The sequence below is a fragment of the Podarcis bocagei genome, assembly GCF_964188305.1.
Source record: "Podarcis bocagei genome assembly, chromosome: 1".
Lineage (NCBI taxonomy): Eukaryota > Metazoa > Chordata > Lepidosauria > Squamata > Lacertidae > Podarcis > Podarcis bocagei.
The window spans coordinates 112,212,129-112,219,241 of NC_138125.1; the positions used below are offsets into that span (position 1 = coordinate 112,212,129).

General features: G+C 42.6%; 1 long non-coding RNA gene across 1 annotated transcript; it reads left to right on the plus strand.

The window, feature by feature from the left end:
• The first annotated feature begins 1,688 nt into the window (after positions 1–1,688).
• Positions 1,689–6,805, plus strand: LOC308582398. The gene is made up of 3 exons (XR_014005653.1): positions 1,689–1,752; positions 4,572–4,643; positions 6,490–6,805. It is a non-coding gene; the product is annotated as an uncharacterized lncRNA (long non-coding RNA).
• The last annotated feature ends 308 nt before the right edge of the window (positions 6,806–7,113 follow it).

The following is a 7,113-nucleotide window of genomic DNA, read 5'->3' on the forward strand; positions in this document are numbered from 1 at the left end:
TCTACATTTCAGGGCTTCTAGGTATAGAATAGGGACGCAGGTGGCGCTGTGGGTAAAACCTCAGTGCCTAGGACTTGCCGATCGCATGGTCGGCGGTTCGAATCCCCGTGGCGGGGTGAGCTCCCGTCTTTCGGTCCCAGCTCCTCCCACTTAGCAGTTCGAAATTACCCCTTAGTGCAAGTAGATAAATAGGGACCGCTTTATAGCGGGAAGGTAAACGGCATTTCCGTGTGCTGCGCTGGTGCTGGCTCGCCAGAGCAGCTTTGTCACGCTGGCCACGTGACCCGGAAGTGTCTCCGGACAGCGCTGGCCCCCGGCCTCTTAAGTGAGATGGGCGCACAACCCTAGAGTCGGACACGACTGGCCCGTACGGGCAGGGATAGCTTTACCTTTACCTTTAGGTATAGAATATGAAAAACTCAAGACCATATAAATTTTCATGATGCAAAATGGGGTCCTGTCGAGGTTTAAACTTGCAGCGGCTGGTCCCTGCTGCAAGGGGGAGGAACTCATTGGGGTGGCCAATCTCTGGAGGCTTATGGGATCCATTGGATTCCAGAAGGTCCTTAGGAAGTTCCAGTCAGCTGGGCAGATGGTTCTTGTTAATGCCCTGGTCACTTTGTGGAATGTAGGAATGACCCAGACAGTTGGTATGGTTGCTCTCAAGCATCCTCTCCTACTGAGCCAAGTAGCTCCTTGATATACTGGAAAGCTAAGCACCTAAGTCTGTGGAAATTTTTGCCCCAATGTTTACTGGAATCTAGTATCTAATGCCACCAGAATAAGCTGTATTAAGCGCAGCACACATAAATAGAGAAAGAAGCAGTGGTGCCACTTGGCTCACCCATCTGCCCCAGCTAGCACAGCCATTGGTCAAGGATGACGGGAGTTATAATCCAACAACACATGGAAGGCCACGGGCTTCTCTGGATGGGCATTCCAGCTGTGCAGTTAGCTTATACAGTGGTACCTTGGTTTTCAAACGCCTTAGTACTCAAACAACTTGGAACCCAAACACTGCAAACCCGGATGTAAGTGTTCCAGTTTGCGAACTTTCTTTGGAAGCCGAACATGCTCCGTTTTGAGTGCCACGCTTCCATTTTGAGCTGAGGTCTGTATGTTTTTGCTATTTATTTTGTGGTTTTGTGGCTTTTTTGTTTGTTTTTGTGACTATGTGGAACCCAGTTCAGCTACTGATTGATTGTGTGACTGCAGTACATTGTTTATTGATTTCATTTTATGGCTCAATGGTCTCGTTAGATAGTAAAATTCATATGAAATTGCTGTTTTAGGGGTTGTTCTTAAAAGTCTGGAACAGATTAATCCATTTTACATTACTTTCTATGGGAAAGCGTGCCTTGGTTTTGGAAAGCTTTGGTTTTGGAACAGACTTCCGGAACGGATTAAGTTTGAGAACCAAGGTACCACGGTATCTTGTGACTTGAGTGTTGTTTATTTCAGCAAGCAAAGCATGTGTCCTTAAGTTGCTTTGCCCATAAGAAACTTTCCCCTCTTCCTTCTTGTGCCTTTGCTTTGTTTTCTTTCAGACATCACATCGCCCTGGAGGAAGGGTTTTAAAAACATCCGAAGTCTCAGATCTGTCATTGGCAAACAGTAGCAGAGCTACAACTGGTCAGTTTCAACAAGACATCTCTGGTAATAATAATAATAATAATAATAATAATAATAATAATAATAATAATAATAGCGGGGAGATGAAGAAACCATGACATGAATCTTCTGCCAAGCCTTGTGAGTCTTTATGTGTGTTTTGTAAACAGCAGCAATTCACCACATCCCCATTCAAAGTCAAGCCACCTGCCCCTCCCCCATGCATCTCCTCTGATGTAAAAGAGAAGTCAAAACACATCCTCTTGGGAAGTAAAATAAATGAACCCAGGAGGAAAAATATTAAGTGGGTTGGTTTGTTTTGCATTATGGTGCTCATTCTTCTCATTCACTGTGATGTAACTTGGTTGGGAAATAATGCCATAACCAAAACATTCTTCATATGTCTTTTTCCCCTCAGAGTGTTTGCCAAAATATCACACCAGTTCAACCCCAAAATGGAGGGAGCTCCTGATGTAACCCACATTTTAACTACATTGTCCCAGAAAAAATATATATCCAGTGTTGTTTCTTTAAAAAAAAAAAATATGTTGACCCATGGAACTTTTGATGCACAATTAAATTACTCTTCACCTATTTTTAGCCTATAGAAAAAATGTCCAGAATTATTATTCAATGCATATCCTTCTTCAGCTGAAATGAATTTCTGGGGTACCTTTAACGTATCAGCTTCCTTTAGCAAAAAAAGAACATCACCGTTTTAAGGAGGGTTGTAAGATTTCTGACCTGCATTCATCGCAATCAGCATTGCTTCCATTCCACTGCAGTTCGCTTACCACCAAATGCTACATTACTCATCTCTCTCATAATGTGTGTTATGCATAACGATTTGTGTAACTTCCATAACTTCCATTCATTCCAATCTAAAGGAAATGTCAATGTAAAACAAAAGTCATTAATTGTGTATCATTTGAGGACTTTAAAAAAATGTGGATGAATACTCATCCCATTCCTAACTCAAGACAAGCATGGAATTGCCACAATCCTCAACTGACAACACCTGTCCAAAGAAGCGGGGTGAAAACATATTGACAAGACTAGACTGGAACAGGGGAATAATACTGTAGGATAGACACACAATAGAAAATGCCCACCACTTCTTGTTACATACAGATCCCAGTTAAAAGTGATGAAGGGACCGGCCACAGCAGCAGACCCAGCATCTAGTGAAGGGGGCTGAAATCCGATGCCACAATCAATCTGGTAGTTTTTAAGGTGCCACAAGACTCTTTGTTCTCTTCCTCATTGCAATTCTTGAATGGAGAATAATGGCACAGACCTTTGATCATCTTTACACGAACCTATCCTACCCCCAAGAGGTAGGCCAGGTCCTCTCAGGCAAGCACGCGCGCGATTGTGCAGGAGTTCATAAGGTTTCGAGGAAAAAAGAGCAGAAAGCCCATAAAACTTCTGCTGCAATTCACAGAAACTTTCAATGAGATTGGAAGCGTATTCATGTTGAAAATATTGAGTCGCTAAGCCTTCAGACTGCATTCCAAAAGTCTCCTAGAAACATTTCAATCAAGAGTGCGAGTGTGAGACAGCCAAGCCATTTGGGCAAAAAAGCACTGTGCAGAATTATGTTGGTGAATCTAGTGCCCTCCAAACGACCTCATATTAGAGCCACAGCATTAAGTCATGGAGAAACCTGTAAGTAAGATGAATATTTTTTTTCTTAAAAAAAAGAGAGAGAGAGGAGAAAAGGAAAAACCTCCTGAGTTCCCAGTAAGAATGCTAAATTACCCCTTCTCCCAATGGAATGGTTCACTTTCATTTCCAAGTAGCAGTAAAGCCTATTGACCCCCTCAGTGTTATCCTTTTCACTGCTCATGCAGTACTTTCTTTAATCTCTCGGATCAAAGATTGGTCAATAAAAATCATCCCTGCTTTTGTGAGGAGCAAACAAACTACAGTCGGTCTTATGATAATTGTAAATCTACACTAAATTCTTTGAGAAAGAGAAAACCTTCCAAGTTAACCAAGCTGTTGGAAATTTGTCATTCTCTTATGCTAAAAAAGCAAACTTTTCAAAGCTTGCTTGTTTAGAATGGTAGCAAATCTTTATTGCACTCTTTTTCTTTTTTGTTTTGTTTTGTTATTGTTTTACAAATGTTTGCTGAACTTTCACTAGCCTTAGAATATTCAGCTACTGCATTATGCTGGTTTTGTAGCATATTGGCTATGATCTTGAGGAGTGGATGTGGGGTAATGAAATTAAGGAACAAATTCCTACCAGCGAAGGCTTCACACCAAGGTGGAAATGTTATCCGTGCTGATTTCTGGGTTTGCACTGCAACTGATTATTGGTGGAGAGATCTGTTTCTTTCCTTCTCCCTGTAACCCACCATCGGTTTCAACGGCACACATGCTAGAATTGTATATATTCTTCAGAGATAGAATATATTCCATGATTTTGTTCAGTAAAGTAGAAGTAGTAATTACACAAACATGGGTCAGTAAGAAAGGTCAAGGGGCTGGGCAATCTATTAATAATGGCACCTGCGTTCATCAAAAAGATACTATTTTAGGAAGCTGGTAACATCCTCGAGAGAGATATTGAGGTTAATAGGCCAATATAGTGAAGTGCCTGGTTGCACGTGTAACAAAAATAAATCTGAAATTACTGGATTGAATATAAAAGATGAAGAAAGAAAAAAGTTTTTGGAATAAACTTTTTAAAAGATGAGAGAACTTGGAGTTATGACCGCCTGCCTGCCTGCCTGGATAATGTTTATAAATGCAATTGTATGCAATGGATGGGCAGGGGTGGGGGAGAGAGAAGCATCTCAAGATGCCTGCAGCCAAAGAACTGGACAATAAAATCAAATCAGTGGGTTGGATCTAGAGATTCCCCTTTCCGTTTGCATTGGCGACCAGGATCTGATAAGGCCTCCCTGTTGAAACAAGGGGGTCATTTTCACTTGTTTGTCATTCCCCATCAGCTCCCAACACTATCTTCCATGCTATCTTGAAGGGGCCCCTAATCTCCTGAAGCAGATTTTCATGGGACAGTGGTAAGTGGAGATTGGGGACAAACGTGGTTCAGTTTGCATTTACAGGTGAACTTTCATAATTCGCATTTTTCAAAACAGCACATGAACCAAAACCTTCAAAATTCACACTTCTCCAATTGTTTGAAATGCAGTTCTCCAGCCAAGAAATGTACAGTGGTACCTCGGGTTACAGATGCTTCAGGTTACAGACTCCACTAACCCAGAAATAGTACCTCAGGTTAAGAACTTTGCTTCAGGATGAGAACAGAAATTGCACGGTGGCGGCAGGAGGCCCCATTAGCTAAAGTGGTACCTCAGGTTAAGAACAGTTTCAGGTTAAGAACGGACCTCCAGAACGAATTAAGTACTTAACCTGAGGTACCACTGTATACAGAAATGCATACAGTAGGATAAAGTGTGCATATGCAAGTAAAAATAACATACAAAATGCATTATATCAGAGGAAATCCCTTCGCAAAAACTTATTTTCAATAGGTAACATTGCATACAAAACTGTGTATGCCAAGAGAAATTTGCACCAAAATGCAGATGAATTTTTATGAGAACTTGAAAAAGAATCACAAAAGATGAACCTCCAGTCTCAGCTAAAACTGGTTGATCATGCCAGTCTTCCTTGGACTGGAGTTCGTCTCTTTATAGCCAAATAACTTTCTATGAAACTGTAATGGATGAAGTACATTCCTGCTACTTATCTCCCTGTAACATGCGTGAACACACACACACACACACACACACACACACACACACACACACAAAATTTGCTTTCCTTTGAACACTACCAAAAATCGGTGAAATAAAGTGAAGCCTACTTTTGAATCGTGGCATATAGCATCATTTAAGTGTTGACAATCATCCATTCACCTGGGCTATTTCCACCTGACATTTCTTTGGCGACAAACAAGCTACACAACAGTAAAGCTTGTCTGAAAGTTGTCACTATCTAATTGTCAGGTTGCGTTCCCATCAAACCATGCCTGGGCTATGGGATGTCATTCCCAACTCAAGAGCTGGAAATTATGCTCTCAGTTTTATTGTTCTGAAATCAGTGGCTGGAACTGGGATCTTGAGATTGAAACAGAGAGCCTGAAATATGATATAACATGAAGGAGGTGTGACTCTGGACAGGGGCTGAAGCACTGGAAGCTTAAGGGAGACTGGGACACTGCCCTACCAGATTCATTCTGCCCCTAGTCAGTTCCCCTGCCCCACCTGCTTTCATACTTGCAATCAGCCCAGGGGGTGGTGCTGGCTTAGGGTTGCCATATTTCATGAAGTGAAAATCCAGACACAAAAGTTGTTGAGCTGTTTTTAAGGAAAATCGGCAAAAACGACACTGCTGACATGGATTGCCATATGGCCAGATTTTCCCGATTTCCGCCCAGAAACTGCTTCCAACTGCAGTGTTCCGGGTATGTCCAGAAAATTCCGGACCTATGGCAACCCTATCTAGCTGCTGGCTTCCTCCTCAGCCTCAGTGCCTTTGTAGACTTCAGCAGAGAGGAGGATAAGAACAAGACTAGAATCAGCTGGCTCAACTGGCATATCACTATTCCCTTCCTTATCTGAGGATGGCTCTTGGGACTAAGCACACACCAGTCTATGGAGCTGACATGGGTAGGTATCCAATGGCACCTGTTTTTGGTCCTCCCACTTGATCTATTCTGGGCTTGGACTTACCAAGCAGGAGCAGTGGACAGTTGAGAAATTGCAGTTGGGGGCAGTATTAATATCATAGGGGGCACAAAGAGAGCACATTGGATGGAACCCCCTAAAACTGGAGCCAACTTTACATGATGTTTCAAGTTCCTACTCCAGATTCCCTAATATCTTCTTATCCCCCATCCAGGCAAGGGATCATGCCAAGTCCAACTTGAGTGCAAAGTAGCATGTCATAGAGGTCAACATTCATGCAAGAAACAACAACACAACCAATTGTTGCACCTTATGCCTTTCAGGATCAGCTGGAAACCATTGCTAAAGAAAGGTTGCAAGAGCAAACCAATAACTTGCAAGAACCTTTTGCTTATTTTTGTTCGTCAGTCCCTCCTTCCCATCTTGTTCAATAAGTAATATGAGCCTTAATGGCCTTTTCAACCTGTGCTCATGCATTGATCTCTCCTTTCCACTCAACTCACTCTGCATAAGACCTTCCCTGCTGAACAAGATGGCCAAACTTCCTTTTGTATTCAAACCTTTTCCAAAAGAGATTTCTTCTGTGGGGGAATAAAAAAAAAATCTGCTTCTCACACAGTGAGATGCCTTCTTATTGTGGCAAGAACCACGAATTCCAGTGAGCTAAAATTTTGTTACTTTCAGGATCAGGGCTGTCTTAAGCATATGCGGCGCCAGGGTGCAAAGATCCGCCCAGCACACACACACCCGATTGCCCAGTCCCAGGTGCGCAGGAAGGCGGAGCCGGCCGGCCGGCTGCCTCAGTGTCTCGCTGGCTTGGTCACCCCCAAACTCCCAA